Below are 21,260 nucleotides of genomic sequence, written 5' to 3' on the forward strand. Positions count from 1 at the left end.
GCATCAGTAACTTTTTTATAAGGGCATGTGTGCATTTGGGTCTTAAGACAAAAATATTATTTGTCTACTGCACCTAGAATTATAGTCCAAACAACCAATTTTAGCAGCTTTATTTTCCCCCTTTCTCATAGAAGACGGCTTTTTGCAAAAACAATATTTTTCTGTCAAGATGGCATTTTGTCTTGACAGAAAGACATTGGTGGGCATAGATCTAGATATGCATTCCTTTAATGCAGCTAAAAGCAAAATAACCTTTGCATTCATGTATAGGTAAAATAGAGTTGAACCTTGAACAATATAGGGATTAGGGGTGCCAACTCTAACACAGTGGAAAATCCACCTACTGCTAACTTTGCCTCAAAAACAAAGAAGTTGATAAATAGTTCACAGTATACAGATTTTCTAGTATTTTGGAAGTCATAATGATGGGATTAGCTGTATAGTTTTATAAATTTTACGTATACATTCTGAATAAATTAAGATACTGGACTAGATAACCCCTTAAGATAATTTGATATTTTATCAATGCCAGTCTATTCACATAATGTTTGTACACATGTATAAAATATAATTTCCTAAACCACTATTTTATTTAAACTATTCTTAATAATGCCAGCTTATTATTACAATAATAATTACTATTACAATTAATAATGTAATATTGTGATAATATTACAAACAATAATTACATAGTTTGAGTTAACTATACACCATGCAGAATTTTGTGAAGGTTCAAACCATCATGGAGTCACTAAGAAAATTCACAGTATGATCTCACCATATCAGATGCCAGAAAATAAAAGTGAAAGTGAAGTGTTAGTTGCTCAGTCATGTCTGACTCTTTGCGACCCCACGGAATGGAGCCCTCCAGGCTCCTCTATCCATGGAATTCTTCAGGCAAGGATACTGGAGTAAACAAAAATAATGAGAATATTATCTCTGAATTTACCATACGTTCGTATTTGATGGAGAAGGCAATGGCAACCCACTCCAGTACTCTTGTCTGGAAAATTCCACAGATGGAGAGCCTGGTAGGCTGCAGTCCATGGGGTCGCTAGGAGTCCGACACAATTGAACAACTTCACTTTCACTTTTCACTTTCATGCATTGGAGAATGGAATGGCAACCCACTCCAGTGTTCTTGCCTGGAGAATCCCAGAGACAGGGGAACCTGGTGGGCTGTCATCTATGGGGTCGCAAAGAGTTGGACATGGCTGAAGCAACTTAGCAGTAGCAGCAGCAGTATTTGACAGAGCATTGATTATCCTTTTTATAATTGTGATAAAAATTTTTAGGCAAAATACTCTCCTGAGTTGATTCACACACTCTTGTTTCCCAGTCTTGGTACTACATTTGAAATGAAAAGAAGTTTTGCTCACTTTCTCTTGTTTCAGAACCTCCACTGCACTGCCTGACATATTCTGTTCTGTAAAACACTTTTCCTTCCTTACAATTGTGTCTTTACAGATTGAGAAGCACTATATTTACAGTTGTTGTGATTGCTAAATGAGTTAGTGTATATATTTAAAGGGTTTCCGAGGTGGCGCAGTGGGTAAAGAATCCACCTGCAATGCAAGAGACACAGATTTGATCCCTGGGTTGGGAAGATCCCCTGGAGGAGGGCATGGCAACCCACTCTAGTATACTTGCTTAGAAAATTCTATGGACAGAGGAGCCTGGCAGGCTGCAGTCCATAGGGTCACAAAAAGTTGGTTGTGACTGATCGTGTGCACACATATATATGTAAAATAACTGGAATATGCCTGATGTATGCGTGATATGTAACTGTTAGGGAAAAAGAGGGAAAACGTACATTTAAATAATGTGGCATATCTCTTTCTTAAATAGAGTTTGGTGGACATTATTATAGATCTTGTCATCATATAATATTTGATGGATTTCTTTTCCATTTTCTCTGCTAGAGAGTGAGCTAGTCGAGAGCTGATACCATGCCTCATTCACCTCCACATCAGTGCTTAGTATAACAGCACCAATGGAGTTCTGTGCTTTCAAGTAACAGATAAAACCCAGTTGATATACCTTAAGTTTTATTGCTGAATTTCTCATCAATAATTTTTGTTAAAATAATACACGTTGAGATCACTGCTTCCAAAAGGGTGTCTCAAGCTTAATTCAATTTCATATCAAATTATTTTTCTTTTTCAAGTAAGATATACTGGGGTACTTGAGATCTGTGTGTGTGAGCTCTCAGTAGTGTCCAACTCTTTGTGACCCCATGGATTGTAGTCTGCCGGGCTCCTCTGTCCATGTTTTCTAGGCAAGAATACTGGAGTGGGTTTCCATTTGCTCCTCCAGGGGATCTTCCCAATCCAGGGATCGAATCCACATCTTTTGTGCCTCCTGCACTGGCAGGTAGAGTCTTTACCAATTGTGCCACCTGGGAAGCCATACTAACTCATATTTTAGGTATATTTCAGAATGAATTAAATCAGGAGTCTATGGTCTTTCTGTAAAAGCAAACAAAAAACAACAGTAAATATTAGAGGCTTTGTGAGTCACACAAACTCCATCACAACTAGTCAACTCTACTACTGCAGTGAGAAATGAGCCCCAATGAGTGAATGAATGAGTATAAAAGCTCAATCTCAAAGAAAAAAAAAAACAGTTCAATCTCATTTTATTTATAAAATGGGCAACGGGCTAGAATTAGTCCATGAACCATGGATTAAATCAATAAATAGTTTATACTAAAAGCTGAGACCTCACTGCATGGAGTGTTAGGTTAATTGACTTATCTAGTTCTCATTAAAGTATATAAATACTTGGTCCTCATTTGTTAAAATATCTTGTCAAAGAGTTTGGATCAAATTGACTTCCTTAAAAGGCTATTTCAAAATACACTGATAAATGCACTTGAATAATAATTATGTGGTTAATATATTTGGAATAAAGGCATTTAAATGGAGCCTGCCAGGCCCGTCTGTCCATGGGATTTCCCAGGCAAGAATACTAGAGTGGGTTGCTATTCCCTTCTCCACGGATCTTCCTGACACAGGGATCAAACCTCGGTCTGTTGCCCTGCAGGCAGATTCTTTACCATCTGAGCCACCAGGGAAGCCCTTGATTAGCACTTTACTATATGATGCTATTGGAGAAGGACATGGCACCCCACTCCAGTACTCTTGCCTGGAAAATCCCATGGATGGAGGGGCCTGGTAGGCTACAGTCCATGGGGTTGCAAAGAGTCAGACATGACTGAACCACTTCACTTTCACTTTTCACATTCATGCATTGGAGAAGGAAATGGCAACCCACTCCAGTGTTCTTGCCTGGAGAATCCCAGGGACAGAGGAGCCTGGTGGACTGCCATCTATGGAGTCACACAGAGTCGGACATGACTGAAGTGACTTAGCAGTAGCAGCATATGATGCTATACCTATTAATATGCTTGCTGTTGCTGTTCAGTCACAAAATATTATGTTATTCTTTGCGACCACGGATTCTGACACGCCAGGTTCCTCTGTCCTCAACTATCTCCCAGAGTTTCCTCAAATTCATGTCCATTGAGTTGGTAATGCTATCTAACCATCTTATCCTCTGCCACCTCCTCCTCCTTGCCTTGCATCTTTCCTAGCATCAGGGTCAGTGAATTGACTCTTCACATCAGGTGGCCAAAATACTGCAGCTTCAGCTTCAGTAACAGTCCTTCCAAAGAATATTCAGAGTTGATTTCCTTTAAGATTGACTGTTTCAATCTTCTGGCAGTCCAAGTGACTCTCAAGAGTCTTATCCAGCATCACAAACCCAAAATATCAATTCTTCAGCACTTAGCCATTTAAGATCCAACTCTCATATCCATACATGACTACTGGAAAACCATATGCTTAGACCTTAAAATTGTCTAGTTGGTGATAACAGTAGTCAATGTCTGCTAAATCTATTTGATAAGAAAACAAGTTTCCCAATAACTATTTCACTGAACTACTATCCAAGGGAACATACCTTAGAAAACACTGAAAAATACAGACACTACTTTCCCTTTAACTTCTGACTTTCTATGTAATATGAAATTCAGTTTTTTTTCAGAAGATAGTCTCAGTTATTAGAAATAATAATGGTCACTGTCTCAACAGGGAAGATGGGAGCTTTTAACATTTCTAGAGTCTTTCCATAGGGAGTTTCATACTATCAATAGGAGTAATCTCATTTTCTTTCCTCAGAATCCGACCTGATTTTAACCATTTCTGGAGGATAAATATCCTGACTATTCATTATGATTTACTGTAATATTTTCTCTTTGCTATCTCTTATGGGAAAGACTGCAATTATCTTTAAGCATTCATTTTTCTCTTCTTATTTTAGTCTTTGAACTCCTACATTTTAGTTGAGTAAATGAGCCCCTTGTTGGAGACTATATTCACAGCCTCACTGAGCCAGCCTGGAACACTTGCTTAAGTTGTGGGAAATAAGATACTGGCTCCTCCCCGGTCACCCTCACTGAATGGAAATTGCTTGTCCTCCATTTCCTTTTCCCCTGTTTGTGGGCTGAGAAGTGGATATGGTTGTCGTGAACTATCTCTGGTCATGTCAAGAGGCGACTGAGAGTAGGCACCAGAGCAAGGAAGTACAAGAAGCCTCAAAGCTCACCTGACTGAGCAAAGAAACGTCATCTTGCCACTCCTAGCATATCACGCCTAACACAACAGAAAAGTAAACTTCTATCTTACTTACATCACTGCCATTTTTTTTATATAGTTAAACAAATAACCTTATTAATGTATTTTACTTTTAAAATGTCAGAATGTGGGGTTACTTCTGATTTTGCTCTATAGCCCACTGAGTGGACTCTGGTCTACTGGTCAGATCTACCAGTCAAACTGGTTTATAACCTTAACCCATACTTTTCCCTGTAGACTGGTAGCACCATGGTATTAACTGGACCATCTCAGAACTAACCTAGAGGAGAGTTTGGATTGCCTACATGGAAACATAAGGTTCTAAAGGCAGAAATACCGATATTCTTCTCTTTCTGTGTTGAGTTAGACGGTGGCACATGCATTTTATTATCTGCATGTACTTTAGCAGAAACCATATCAACCACTTTGGATCATTTACTTACAGAACTGACAAAGTGGATATATTTGAACAAACGTGTGAATATGTTTCTGTGAACATGCATCTGACTGCACAGCAATTTTCTGAATTACCTACTATTTTCAATTATCCATGCTTCCGTAGTCTCCCATCAGCATGGATAATCAAGTGTGTTCAGTTAACAAACATGAATGTCTGGAAGGCACTAATAAAGCCTGCAAAATGCATTACTAAGTATTCTTTTCATGTTGAATGAAATTAAATAGAAAAATTAGTGTAGATGTTAAAGAAATATGGAACAATATGATTACGGCTCAATTTAGACATAACTTTTTATATGAACAATAACAAATAAAATCTTAGGAGAAACATGATTATAATTTTTATTGCAGCAAACAGTCTATCTGAGGACTGCTACTTGAATTAATAAAATTCAAAAAGCTGTATTTTAATGAAGATTCATTCATATAATTACTTATCTGCATAAACTTTAGATTCAATATAGGAAATAGGCAATCAAGTGCTATCATGAATAAGATAAAACATTTTAAATATTAAAACTCTGATTCTAACTTGATTTTATCCCTTTGCATCCAATTTTATAAACTAATATATTATGCACATTTTGGAAGTTTAACAGCTTTTTATTTTTAAAAATAACCTAAATGCCACATTAACAATTTTTAAAAACCAACTGAATTATAAATGCATAAGTTCATTTGGGGATATATATATATATATATATATATTGTGTTGGGAAATGTCATCACATCCTTCATCTTCACATTTTTTATGGCTCCCTGCGGTGAACACCTGTGGCTTGTTGGCAGTGAGTTTGGTTCTCGGGACTATTAAGCACTCTGTATTTTTAGAGTAGATCAACTTGGAGTTATTTGACACAGGTGTTTCTATAATTATGATACACTGGGAAATCTATAGTACTCAGTAGCTTTCAGGTTCCCATTTCTACCTAGGTAATAAAGTCCTGTCCCTTATGCAGGGCAGCTTCACTGAAGTATTAATAGAAGGTTAAACATAAGTTTGCTTAACTGACTTTTAATAAACTAACCAGATATTTTCTTTTAAACATCTGACATTTAGTAACACATAGAATAGTTTCCCAAGTTGATAATTTTCATTAGGCAGGCCAAGTTACCTCAAATATCTTAAAGGAATATCAGCTATTATACTTAAAAACTATATCAATCAGGTATATTTACATTAATAGAATTTTTGGAGCCCATGTATTTTATGTACTATTGCATGTACTTAGCCTTTGAATACATTTATATACCTGGCATAACCACTTACTTTTTATGTTTCAAAATATAAAAGTAATGTTTTGGCATTATATGTTATAGAAAATATAATATGCACATGTGTGAGCTTAATTTTAAGGCAGAGCATGTATAGAGAGCAGTTATCTTCAGACAAAATTATCACTCCTAGTATACCTCATTCATCTGATTTTAGGTACTTCAAAACTTTGCTTTAAACCCATTAGAACTCCACCATGGTCTACACTGATTTTTAGATTCTTATCAATAGGACCACTTGAATGTGACACAACCAAAGGTAAATATCTTTCTCAAAGAAACATGAGTTTATAGGGAAGTTGTTTGGCTTAACAGTACTCTAATTTCATCTTCTGGAGAAGGAAGTGGCAACCACTCCAGTATTTTTGTCTGGGAAATCCCATGGACAGAGGAGCCTGGGGGGCTATCATCCATGGGGTCTCAAGAGGTGGGCATGACTCAGCCACTGAGAAATCTCATCTCCATTTTCATAACCAGTACTCACTCATCCCTTTCCCTCTGAAGTGGAGATGAAGGGGCTTGTTCAAATTAATTACCAACACTAATAACAAGGGAGAGAAGAGGAGAAGAGTGGTCTCAGCAACCTCAGTAGAAGCATGAATTTACTCCATGGCAGAGCTGCTGCAGGAACTGTGGACTCAGTTTCATTCAGGTTTGCATCCCTGCCTAAAAATGTCACAAGATACATAGTAAACACCTAATGCATATTGCCAAGAAACATGTCTTGGTAAATGGTAACTAAAGAGAAGGTCCTCAGCCCTCCTGAGACTTTCAGATCCTTTTGACTTTACACAGGTCTCCAGAACATCATGGTGATTCCTGCTGCTACTGTTGCTGCTGACAACTCCATCCATACTAACAGATGAGAACATCATTCAGAGAAAAAACACAACCAACTGACAGTGTGGATATTGAACAATAGTGCTATGCAAATAAGTTGGAAGCACAATTCCTTAAACACCTAATGGACAAATAACATAAAACAGGGGAGTTAACAACCATAGAAATAACACTCCAGGCCTTGCATTTGCCCCTAAAAAAGTCAGTTTGATTAACAGTGCTTCTATAGTTCTAATAGCATTATAGCAGTTTTTTATTTTTCTGTGTTCATAGGCTAACATGAATCTGCAAAGACAACACCATTTATTTTGACACTAATTTTATTTATTTTTTGGTATATCTTTCTATCATGACTTTGGATGACATTTAACTTTATAAGTAAGGCTTAATTTAAAATTTCCTGAAAAACTGTGTGAATAAACTAACTTACTCTGCTTTTAACTGTAATTTTTTCTTTACCTCCTGATTTCCATTCTAGGATTTTATAGAATTAATTGTTACTACCAAGTGAACAATGGTCTTTATCTTTTTGTTTCTAAATATTAGGAAATTCATAAAAGGGCATAAACTAGAGCCATATATATGAGTTTCTTTAGGTATCTACATGCTGTCAACTAATACATCTGGTGCTTAATCCCTGTTGTAGCAATAAAACCTGCCTATTCTGCAGAAAATTTAATAGAAATTAAAGCTAGGATGTGAATTTTTTCACTTTAAAAGAGAGAAATTTTTTTGAAGTATCACAGTTCATTATATCATAGGAAAACTGTATTTGTTCTGCACCATGGAGCAAACACATATATTCCCACTTAGCCTGTGTCAAAATCTTGCTCCTCTTCCTTAAAGTGAAACATAAATATCTAGTACAGCTAATCTTCTAAATTACAGCAATAATGCCAAATTTTTATATATGAGTTCCTATTCAACAAACATTTTAAGTATTTTAAGTGCATGGGTTATCTTATTCACACAACAAACATGTAGTTAGATATCCCTTTACAGATAGGGAAAATGAAATATAGAAAAGAAAAATAACTTACTTAAGGTAACACATCTGGTTAGCAGTAGAGCTAGCATTTAAACCCAGATAGCCAACCTCAAAAGTCCCTGCTTCTAAATGAAATACTACTATATATTCCCCAACACTATATGTGCAATTGTTGTGTGGTTCTAGACTCACATTTTTAGTAATCTTCATGTGTGCCTGAAGATTTAGTGGTGTCTGACTCTTTGAAAACCTATGGACTATAGCCCTCCAGGCTCCTCTGTCCATGGAATTCTCTAGGCAAGTACACTGGAGTGTGTTGCCATGAGCTCCTCCAGGGGATCTTTCTGACCCAGGGATCGAACCTGTGTCTCTTGTGTCTCCTACATTGGATGGTTGATTCTTTACTACTAGCATCCCTGGGAAGTATGTTAATACTTGGTCATTAACATCAAATCAAATACTTTCATGTATAGTTTTAATGACAAACTTGATGAACTTAGCAAATTGTTCATAGATAAGATTTGACTGTTAAAATTCCTAAGTTGGTGTGTCCTTCTTAACTGATTTAAGGACTGAAACAATTAAAGCAGCTTTTCTTTTCCTCTCTTACAGATACTATTGAGTGATTTATTGCCAAGCACAGGTTTTTAGTGTGAAAAGTTTTCTAATATATTTGATGGATTGGGCCTAGGAAAAAACATCTCCCTTAAACAACCATTTTTTGAATCAACTGAGTATGATATAAGGTTCAGAGAGAAGTACTGTCTCCACTGGGACCACATATCTCTTTGATTTGAGCAGTCTTCCTGGCTATCCCAGCCAGTTTACTCTCAGTATGAATTATGGGGTGGAAAAGCTTGTATCCAGAGACATAAGCAGTGTGGGAGGGAAGGAAAAACAAACTCATTTTAAGCCAAAATGACCCCCATTATTTTGGTACATTGTTGAATGAGAAAGAACATGATATTGCCCACTCCCCGCAATATAGTATTAATTATAATGTGGGGTCATTAGAGGTAGAACACAATTTTAGATTTATATTTAAGAGTGTGGAAAAGCTGCTGTCTACTTTCCATAATGGTTGGTAATATAGACACTATTAGAACTCAACATATCAACACCAAATCTGCAGGTCTGGACTATCTTCCCAATTGTCTACAACCTTGAACTCTGTCAAACTGATGTTCCCTATGACAATGTTTAAACTTGATAACAGGTAAAATGTTTTTGTTTCAAATGAATTCAGTATTTTCCTAAAATATGTTATTCTGAAACACTGAAGGCAAAAGAAAAAGAAAAAGAAAACAAACAAAAAGTATATAAAATACAATTATTTTATTTGTGAGTTTTAATTCTCATGTCCTAGCGCTTAACATTTAATCAAAGGATGATTCTTTTAAAATAAATGTCTGATCATGGCATTTTTCTTCTAAAGGCTGCCATAGTTGCCCATTACACTTAGAAAAGAATAAAACCAAGATCTTTACCAAGATGCAGGGGAGAAAATTGGAATTATTTAAAGCGCTTTGTTTATCTCACCGACTGTGACACGCTGTATTTGGTAAGACCAGACAGTAGGACATTCTGAAATTCAAAGACAATGCCACACAAAGAAGAACTACCCTGCTTGTTTCAGAACTTTTTATTGTCTGGCTCAGACCCAAACACCACTTTCAATGTAAGTTACTTCCCCATTACAGAGAAGACAAAACTTATGCAAATCAGGTGAAGTTGGGTCTGAGCTTTCTTCAATTTTCCCAAGCACTGTTCACTTTTTGAGCAATCACATGGCCGTAACCTAAAGGGTCTCTAGTGCTGAGTTGCCAGTTCAGACCACCAGCATGGCCACAAAGGTGACAGGAACTCTACATGTGAAGGCAAGCATCCGGCGGCTTTGTCGTGTCTTAAAGTACAGTTGAGCCTTTGTACTGAAACACACTTTTATAAGTTATTTTAGTTTTATTTTTTCTTCATATTACCCTGTAAGGATGGCATATTAGCTTTAAAAGCATTATATATGCATAGCTTAGGCTTCCTCAGTGGCTCAGATGGTAAAAGAATCTGCCTGCCATGCGGGAGACCTGGGTTAGATCCCAGGGTCGGGAAGATCCCCCGGAGGAGGGCATGGCAACCCACTCAGGTCTTCTTGCCTGGAGAATCCCCACGGAGAGAGGAGCCTGGTGGGCTGCAGTCCAAGGGGCGCAAAGAGTTGGACACGACTGAGTGGCAAAGCAGAGCAGCACAGCGTATGGTTAAACAGACTATTATTTTCATTTACAGACAGCAAAAACTATTTGCTATTGTTGTCCAGTCGACTCCTACAAAAAGTCGAGTCCAGTTTCCTCTACCCTCCTAGTTTCTCTGGCTGGGGCCCTGTGAATTAAACTGAGAGAAGACAAATTAATAACAGAAAAGACAAATGAGGTATATTATCCTATACAGAGTGCATACATGCAGGAGAAACTCAGTGATGAGTAACTCAAAGGAATGGTTAGAAATTTAGTTTATCTAGAATGTTAATAATAAATATGTAGAGAAGAGACAAGACAAAAGGAGAAACTTCAGGCTTCCAAGGTAATAAACTGTGGGAAGGCAAACATATGGGGGAAACTAATGGAGTAGTATTTGTACTGGTCCATTTCAGTGCCAACTTTTTCTGTTTACCATGGTCTTGAAACTTTCCAGGAGAGGGAATGTATATGGCAGTTATCATAACTCAAGAGTTTAATCAGATAAGGGAAGCTCTAGGAAGACTTCTTTCCTATTGGTTGAACTTCAAATGCCTTCAGCTCAAAATAACAGGCATATTTTGGGGCATCATATTTCAATTCCCTATTATAAACATGTATGTGACTTCCTGGCCTCAGACAGTATAGAATCTGTCTGCCAATGCAGGAGGTTTGGGTTCAATTCCTGGGTCAGAAAGATCCCCTGGAGATGAAATGGCAACCCACTCCACTATTCTTGCATGGGAAAAGGCATGGACAGAGGAGCCTATATATGCGATTTCAAAGAATTGGATGCTACTTCACAACTAAACAACAACAATATGTATTATATATATATATAAACACACACACATTTGTCAAAAGTGGAAGTGCTCAATTCAATACACCCAAGAAGCACTGCCTCATACCTCTCCACGTGGCTGACATTACATCTTAACCTGCCATCATCTTCATAGTTACTCAGTTCCAGTTGTATTATTCTCCTTGTATTTTCTGAACACTTTCCTAAACATGCTCCTACCTCAGGGCTTTGCACTTGCTCTTTCCTCTCTCTACCGGGAGTGCTGGCACCTCAAATATTCACATAGCTCTTCCCTCCCTTTCATCAAGGTTTTGTTTAAAAGCCACTTCATCTGAGAGGACTGCTTTATCAGCTCTAATGAACAACACCTACTCTCATCACTACTTATTGTCCTCTCTGCTTCCTATAGCCCGGTAGCATTTATCACCAGTCTACAGGCTGACATGTAATGGTATCAACATCTTGGATGTATTTTTGTCTCTTCTCATTAAACATAAATTTCTTGAAACCTGTAAATTTAATTTGTCTACACTGACACATGTAGGTGCTGTGCCTAGTCGCTCAATAGGGTCCAACTCTGTGACCCCACCGACTATAGCCCACCAGGATCCTCTGTTCATGGGATTCTCCAGGCAAGAATCCTGGAGTGGGTTGCCGTTACCTTCTCCAGGGGATCTTCCAGACCCCTGAACCCGGGTCTCCTGCACTCCAGGCAGATTCTTTACTGAGACACCAGGGAAGCCCATATACATGCATACAACACACAGATTCAAGTTTTCCCTTTTCTAAATGCACGATGCTAAGGAAGTATGAAAGAGAACAGTGACAAGGAGTGTCTGGGATTAACATTTCCCAGATGCTTTACTTTTAGGGGCAAAATAGATTTACACCTTAGTATAAAGGACAAAGATCTACTATAAATGGGACTGAAAATACCATCTGAGTGAACGCACAATCAGCAAAGTATTTGAAGCACAAATACAAGGACAGGGACGCACCTTTGGTAAAGATGCTGATAGAGACCTTTTAATGGTTCTGTACAAAAACAAGGTGACATTGGTTTTATTGAAAGGAAACACTAGCTTCTAGTATTTTTTTAAAATACAGACAGGATTTAGAGGCAAGAGTCTATTGCGTCTCTTTATACTGAATGACTGTTGAGAAATAAGTACTTTCTTGAAATGATATTGAAAAGCACAGTGTTAGCTTTTGTAAAGACTATGTGAAAAAGATAATAGGGAGAAGGGTATAATTCTTGATCTAAAGTGAAGAACCTGCGAACTGACTATCAAAGATAGTACATACCCAAAAGTCAGAAATCAATGGCTTATTTTAACATGCTGTAAGCCATACATTTTAATGGATATACACTATGCTACTTTTAATTTTTACCCTCAGTCAACACTGGCTGAAGGAGAACTTATATTTAAGTACAAAAAACTCAATAGTATACACGTGGCCCAGTTTGGTGGCCAGTTCTTTGTCCTTTGCCTTTTCCAGCTTGGGAAGGAAGCCACCAATTTCAGACCCAGGACAGTGCCTCCCCTAGTGATGGGGAACCTCTCCTATCTGTCAGTGGAATTGGGCCTGATATTGTAGCTTCCAGCTGCTTAGCCAGAACCCCTTTGTCTTCTGAATTACCTTGTGTGAAGGTGATGCTGGTATAAATCTTGCTGTGGACTATATGCCCCAGCCTAGGTTTCACCTTGATAATGCAGTAGGGAACCCCCACTTTAAGACACAGGGTCCACAATTGTGCAATGACTACCAGTTGAGGTTTCTTGTTCTCTACCAAGGTGGGGACAGTCTGAACCCCCGCTTGAAGGACACATGGCCTCTTAGTTGGGACATCCCCTTTGCCCACAGCTTTTTTCTCAAGTGCGGCTAACAATCTCTTGCTTTTTTTCTGGTCTGTACTTGATGGCCAGCTTAAGCAGCCGTGTAGCTGTTCCGCTATCCAAGGCCTGGTTAAATGGATGAACTGGTTCATTGCAGGAGGCACTTTCAACTGCTTACAGAGGATAGCCTTTTGTACTCCACCTCAGTGCATCTTGGCCATTTCATAAATCTGTAGAGTGCCTTTTTAAGCTGGATGTCCTTCTCCAGAGACAGAAATCTTCGGTCTTTCCTCAAACAGGTGGTCTATACCACCTTCTTGGCTTCCTGATTCTTCATGACAACAGGGACCAGGGCTACCTTCACAACTCTTATCAAGTAAATGCCGTGATTTTCCACTGCTAACAGGAGAAAAATAACATATAATCACACAACTGATATGTAACGAGCCAGGATTTGGGCACAATTTGACAGTCACCAGAGACTATCACTTTTATTGTACAATATAAATAATGTTTAGTAAAATTTTAAACAGTCGATTCTTTAACAGTCCATGAAAAGAAATGAGAATACTCAATGTTCTTTTTGAGGCACTGGGCCTAATATTCATAACACATGCTACTATCATGAAGGAATAATCTCTAGCTATTCATGGTTATCTGAAAACTTCAAAAAACTCAAACCAATGGTACAGTTTATAAATAGAAAGAAAAAGGAGGGCTAGAGGGATGAACGGCAAAATCAATGTATAGTTTTTAGTCTGGAAAACTCTTATTCTTTTTGACCAGATTAAAATATCCCTGCCTTCAAAAGTTTTCTGTCACCAATGTATCATTTGTTCTTTGTTCCCTGTGCTTTCAGAATTTTTTTTTCATATTACTACAGTGATATACAAATTCTTACCCAACTTATAGAATAAACTGTGCTATTCATAGCACACAAGATAAGAGCTTTTTTATGTAGAAAGTGTCATGGATTTATGATTAACTTAACTGAGTTTCTGATCACTTGCTTGATGCAATATTTCAGGATGTTACTCAACTAACAACTTGGCAATATGATTGAAAAAAATATTTATAAAATGGAAAATTGGCTTACTGTCACAACAATTGGATAAATATTATAAAGATAATTCCAAGTATCAAAAGCATATAATATGTTGTTTTGTTTACATGCTGCAGTTATGTATTCATAAAATTATATTGCAACAAAATAAAAATACTGTTTGCAAGCCAACTGGTAACCAGTCTATATTCCTCATTCTTTTTTAGCCCTAAACAAATCTAATGACATGGGAAAAAATCTGTAAGTATATTGTTATATTTACACAAATGTAATAACTGTTATTCCAGTGTGAAAAGGCTGCTTGAGAATAGAAATCTTAAATATGCTATTTTGTAAATAGCAATACCAACATAGCAGAGCTCATTAACAACTGATGCCAACATATAACACAAGAAGTTGTCCAACTGTTGGTAGCTGCTGATAAAATATGATATTGATATATCTTCAAAATATGTGAATTTCTTTCATGAGACTTATTGTAAGGTCCTCTGCTATATCTTTTGTAGGAAAGATGCTAAATTCAGTGGGTATGCAAAGAAAGCAGAAATGTAGATGAAAATCCAGATGATTTTGTTTTCATGATAAAAATGAAGCATGAAGTACTAATTGGCTAAGTACTTGGGTGATTCTGTAAAACAGCAAATTGAAAAAATATAGAAGAAATTTAAAACAAACATCTGAAAGTTACAGCAGTAGACCTGTTTGGAAATGTATTCAGCAAGCTTCCTCTGCAAGCGATGTATAAAGTTTCGACTTGTCAGATTGCTTAAATGAAACTGCATCTCACCATGAAAGATATCTCCAAATCCTTAAATTAAAGAGAAGACAATTTCAGACACTCATCATTAAGGAGATAATAAAGAAACACACACTTCTCCCTTACCTTAGCTTAAAATGAGCACTAAATACTACTTCAAAAGGGCATTACACCATCTCCAACAAGAATTTGGCAGGTGACAGTGAGGAAATTGTTGTTCTTTGCTATAATATTAAGTTTTCAACTTAACTGTTAAAATGTTTAAAAGTTAAGTTGTGATATAACAAAAGTTTGTTGAGATTTCATATGTATTCTTAGAAACAGAATCTTTGTGGGATAGTGATATTTGCCCCTCACTCCCAGATTTGGTCAAGACAGGATTTGGATAATAAATCCAAAAGAAATAGAGGAAATAAAAATAAAATAAAATGCAACCTTGTCAAAGAACACAGCCACTTACTTTGACAGTATTAGAGAACTGAATTTGCTTTTTAAGGAAAATTTTACATTTTCTTATGTAAACTGGAGGTTGAACAACTCCTTTTGCCATATCCAAAATGCAAATTTCCTTTTATCACCCACTGCTCCTTTAAAATATACTCAGTGTGGTAACTGTCAGGATTTTCCTGCCCACTCAGATAAAATTTGTTCTAGGGATACTTCACACTGTTTTTCACACACACAATTCAGTAATCATACTGTTGAGTCCAAGATATCCATCACCACTCAGAATCTTTATTTAATAGCATATTTTTATGACTTAATTATATTAACACCAGCCTATTTCAGGTCAGATGCCTTTAAGATTAAAAATGGGGAGTTGACTTCTATTTGTTTACTGAAACCTCTCATAGACAATTCTTTCCCTTCCCTCTTTTCTAGATAAAAACAGTTCTTTAACCACCATTCAACTCTAAGGTCCTGGATATCTTGCAAGAGTTTCTTTTCTGACTTCTGACATTCGCTGCAGTCCAGTTGTCTCTCCCCTGACTTCAGTTCTCCATGACCCTTTGCCACTCTGCCCTGAGCTGGGAATGTGCATCTTCAGTTCCTTGCCGCTTTGTTCCCTCCATGACTCCAGGTGGCACTCTTGGAAAGGATGACTTGCTCTCAACTCAGTTCACATCAGATAAGAGAGAACCCTACAGACATTCATCCATTGTTGGGACTTATCCAGGGAGTGTATGTAGGTTGACCCTAAAATAGCATCACTAGCCAAAGAGTTATTAAGTCCTTTTTCTCTTGCAAGAATCCCACAGTGAGAGTCAGATCCTAGTCCACCCTGCCTCACAAATGCAGGCATAGTGTATTAAACTTTCTGTAGATTCCTGTCATTTCTCATATACTTAAGGTGAGAAGATTCAAGACACTAAGATCAACATGTTTTAATTATTTTAAATTTTCTTTGTAGATTCTTCAAATGCTGATTCGTCTTTGGAATGTCACTATCTACTGCGCATTAGTCAAACTTAAGCTGTTCTACTTAAAAAACCTTTATCATACAATAATGAAATGACACTAGCTTCAGAAGGTATCTTGGATCCTCATTATATCCAGATACACTTATAAGAAGCATTTGAGAAAGAAAATACCAGAAGATTAAAGGAAGCATGAAAGAATCAGGCCATAGACCAGAAAAAACAATCAGTTTCTGACACTTAGGATCCTGGAATACATCTTCTGTTGAAAGAGAGTGATGCTGAAGATATAAAATAGATTCCTGAAGAATTTGTTCACTTATTTTTTCCTTTGTTCATTCATTCATCAAGACATAAGAATAAACATTAATATCTTGAATGTAACACGCTAAATGCAGTGAACTGGAATGCTGTGTAGGAATATCAGTCATATTTTACAGAACTAATTATAATATCTTTCCAATAAGAAGTTCACATATCTTCCAAATTTTCATAGAAAAATCTCTTAAAGGTGATGTTACATGATGTTCAATGTAGGAAGATGAACATGTTTTCCTTCTTGCCTACTACATAATATTATTGGTTTAATTTGCTTTTGGTATGTTATAGTTGGGTTTGAGCTTTGCATTTTTACTCTATAATTATGAGTCCCTTGGACTTTCAAATGAGAATTCAAGTCAACAGTAAAATACCAGTCTTAAAAATTAACTGAGCTTTTGCAGGTTTAATCTGGTGATCTCAACCATATTAAACTAGTCATAGTTTTAATTTAAAAAAGCTGTGTTTCAGTGATGACAAATTATGTAGTCATAAAGTTATCTAAATATACTCAAACACGAAACTAGCAAGGAACTATTACATCATTTATACAATTACAACACTAAAAATTACTAATTTATTACACTAAATACTGAGGAATTAGATAAAAACTGCAATGCAGCAGATAATATTTTGCTGAAACCAAATCACTTCTTTTTTTTTTTTTTTTAATTTTTCAGTGGGTTTTGTCATACATTGATATGAATCAGCCATAGAGTTACACGTATTCCCCATCCCGGTCCCCCATCCCACCTCCCTCTCCACCCGATTCCTCTGGGTCTTCCCAGCCCACCAGGCCCGAGCACTTGACTCATGCATCCCACCTGGGCTGGTGGTCTGTTTCACCACAGATAATATACATGCTGTTCTTTCGAAACATCCCACACTCACCTCAAATCACTTCTTAAAGTACAAAAAGTTTTGTCACACAATTAGGATATTTTGAGTTCTGTATACTTACTTTCATTTCAGGTACGTGATGATTCCATTCTGGAATCAATTTTGGTTTTACTATTCAAACTACTCTAAAGTAAGTATATATACACGAGGTCCCATGCCCTTGGCTTAGGAGGAATATTTCTTTTTTCCCTCAACCTTCATTCTTTTCTCATTAACCTTAAACCATTAAAAAGTAAAATGATTTGTGACTCACAAATCATAAAATAAATCCATTTACTGAATTAAGTCTGATTGTTGCCATCACAGATGTAGGTAACCATTTAGCTCTAAGGTAACCACTGAAATACTGCAGAATATACTTATTGTTTAAACTTAAAATTGAAGTAAGTGCAGACACAAGCTTTTCTCAGGGTTACCACCAAAAAGAAGGAGGACAGAGAGGAAAAGAAGTGGAAGACAGAGAAAGAAGAGAAATTTTCAGGACATCAGGATATATGGCTCCCTGGGAAATATAAATTTAGACCTTGTGTTACCATGTAATCTAAAGTACAAAATTTAAAGTTATTTTATAAAATATTACTTAATTTTATATTAGTTTATATAATTTCTTTTGGAAGTTTTATTCATTATTTTAAAATATTATATACATATGTGTGTGTGTATAAAATGTATATAAAATGACTTGAGAGTCCCTTGGACTGCAAGGAGATCAAACCAGCAAATCCTAAAGGAAATCAACCTTGAATACTCATTGGAGGGACTGAGGGTGAAGCTGAAGCTCCAATACTTTGGCCACTTGATGCAAGGAGCTGACTCACTGGAAAAGACCTTGATGCTGGGAAAGATATAGGGCAGGAGGAGAAGGGGACGACAGAGGATGAGATGGTTGGATGGCATCCTCAACTCAATGGACATGACTTTGAGCCAACTCCTGGAGATGATGAAGGGCAGGGAAGGCTGGCTTGTTGCAGTTCATGGAGTTGTAAAAAGTCAGACACAACTGAGGGACTGAACAACAACAACAAATAGATATATATACAAAATATGTGCAGCATGCATATAAACTTTGAAGCATAACAGAATACTTGAGAACCTACTGGCAATTTAAGAACTGCAACCTTACTCTAAGGAATTCTGTCACTCTCCATCCAACACTTCCCTCATTCAGGATTTCAAATCTCTAATGGTCCCCTTCCCAGAAAATCCTGGATTTTAAACTTATCATCCTTGGCCTTTTTATACTTTATCACATGTTTACATTGAAACAATATATTGTTTCATTTCACTTATTTATTTTTTTTAATAATGTACTCCATATAGTTCTGTTTTTTCCCCCTTATTTACTTGTTGCTGGCTCACTTTAATAATTCTAATTTTTTTCTTCATATAATCAATTGTTATTTATTTCTTAAAATGTCAGCATTCGAGTCCATGAAAGTCTAAATTTTTTGTGACTTTTTGCTCCCACAGATTCTCATTCATGGTGAGTGAGTGAGAATGTGTACGTGTGTGTGAGAGTAACAGAGAAAGAGAAAGAGACAGAGAGAGATGTGACTGCAGAAATCTGGGGCCTAAATCAATCATTCTTTCCCTCAGAAAGAACTTTCATTTCCTTCTGGTGGGATCAAGGGTGTGCTACTGACATGGGACCCACCCCATGACAATGGTCTTATCTCCTGCTGGTATGGAAATCTAACTAATCTCTCCACCCCACAGAGAGGGTTTTTCCAGGTGGCTCAGTGGTAAAGAATCTACCAGCCAAGCAGGAAATGCCTCCCAAGCAGGAGATGTGGGTTCGATCCCTGGGTCAGGAATATTCCTTGCAGAAGGGAATGGCAATCCACTCCAGCATTCTTACCTGGGAAATCCCATGGATATAGGGTCCTGGTGGGCTACAGTACCTGGACTTGCAGAATCAGACATGACATAGTGACTAGAGAGCCCCACAGAGAACCCTACCATCCCCATAAGCTTAGTACTATTTTTGACCACTGAAAGTCTTCTATAGTGTGGTGTAAAACCCCCAAATCCATGACATTTATTGTTTAGCAGAATTTCATTCTTTCATAGTAAACACCCAATGATATCTTGTCAGGAAGACACAGTTCATATACTTGTAATACTTGTGTAGAAGTAGGTACCATAAATGGTCTGATAATAAATTCAGATTATGTCTGAGTTTATATCATAAGTATCACAAATTCAGATTATATCTGATTGTTTTTATCATATATATGTAATACTGGAATTTTTTTTTAAGAAATCAAGAACTTTCATATAACCAAATAATAGAGACTAAAGAATCATGGGATTTAAATGAATTGATTGTTCACACTTAGCAATATTTATCCCAAAATCCATTACAAAAGTATACATCAATCAAGTTAATCAATTTAATATAATCATATAAATAGTCTTACTATTGAGTTTCTCTGTAGACAACCTTTGCATGTGTTTGCTGGAATGGAGTTCAAAGAAGAGCTTCCTGTTCTAGTTTTCATGTACTTTTGTCTACTCATATAATTTGCATAGAAAGAGATCATCAGCCTCTCATTGGTAGTATTGCATGAGTTTGAATTAATAATATACAGTGTATACATTAGCACATTAAAATACTAAAAAAGCATTAGTTTACATTGGAAGATTCCAGTTACTAAAATTATGATAGTTTCTACTCAACTTCCTCTCCTCTACTTCTTATATTCAAGGTACTTCAGATGCAGTTATCATTTGTTTTGACGTGACAATATGGACACCTAAGCTAAATTTGGCTAATCTAATTTCTCAGCATAAGAATGTATAATTAAGACAAACCTCATATGGACTGGACATGAAATGAAGAGCCATTGATCATGAGAGTTATGTGGTAGCTAACTTCTTATTGACCTTGAAGATAAGGGAAGAGAAAATATTAATCTAGAAAGAAAAAAGACTAAAGCAGCAAAAGAAAAACATAAGAAGTGAAAGGTGGAAATGTGATTCTAAGTGCTTATTACTGCATGGTTCCAATATCTTTATTAAGACCTCCTATGTTTGTAAGGGTGCTTGCTCCTTGGAAGGAAAGCTGTGACAAACCTAGACAGTGTATTAAAAAGTAGACACATCACTTTGCCGAGAAAAGTCTATATAGTAAAACTATGGTTTTTCCAGTTGTCATATATGGATGTGAGAGTTCAATCCTAAAGAAGGCTGAGAGTCAAAGAACTGATGCTCTCAAACTGCAATGCTGGAGAAGACTCTTGCGAGTCCCTTGGACAGCGAGATCAAACCCTCAATACTAAAGGAAATCAATCCTGAATATTCATCGGAAGAGCTGATGCTGAAGCTGAAGCTCCAGTACTTCAGCCACCTGATGGGAGGAGCCAACTCACTGGAAAAAGACTTTGATGATGAGAAAGATTGAAGGCAAAATGAGAAAAGGGTGACAGAGGATGATATGGTTAGATAATAACACTGACTCAATGGACATGAATTTGAGCAGCCTCCAGGAGATAGTGGAGGACAGAAGAGTCTGGTGTTCTAGTTCATGAGGTCACAAAGATTCAGATATGACTTAATAACAGAACAATAACAACAACACTTGTGTTCCATGAGGTGTTATTATGCTAGTATATGTAGGTATATGTGCCTCTTCTTTCCTGAATTTATTCTGTTATTTGCAACCAAAAAGCCAAACTAATGTCAATCTAAGCTGTGGATAAAAGCACAGAAAAGAAAATTTCTTTGTTAGCAAGATT

General features: G+C 36.8%; 1 pseudogene; it reads right to left on the minus strand.

The window, feature by feature from the left end:
- Positions 1-12,627: 12,627 nt before the first annotated feature.
- LOC136146408 (large ribosomal subunit protein eL8 pseudogene) lies at positions 12,628-19,485 on the minus strand (annotated as a pseudogene).
- Positions 19,486-21,260: the final 1,775 nt, after the last annotated feature.

This window comes from Muntiacus reevesi, chromosome 14, assembly GCF_963930625.1.
Source record: "Muntiacus reevesi chromosome 14, mMunRee1.1, whole genome shotgun sequence".
NCBI lineage: Eukaryota > Metazoa > Chordata > Mammalia > Artiodactyla > Cervidae > Muntiacus > Muntiacus reevesi.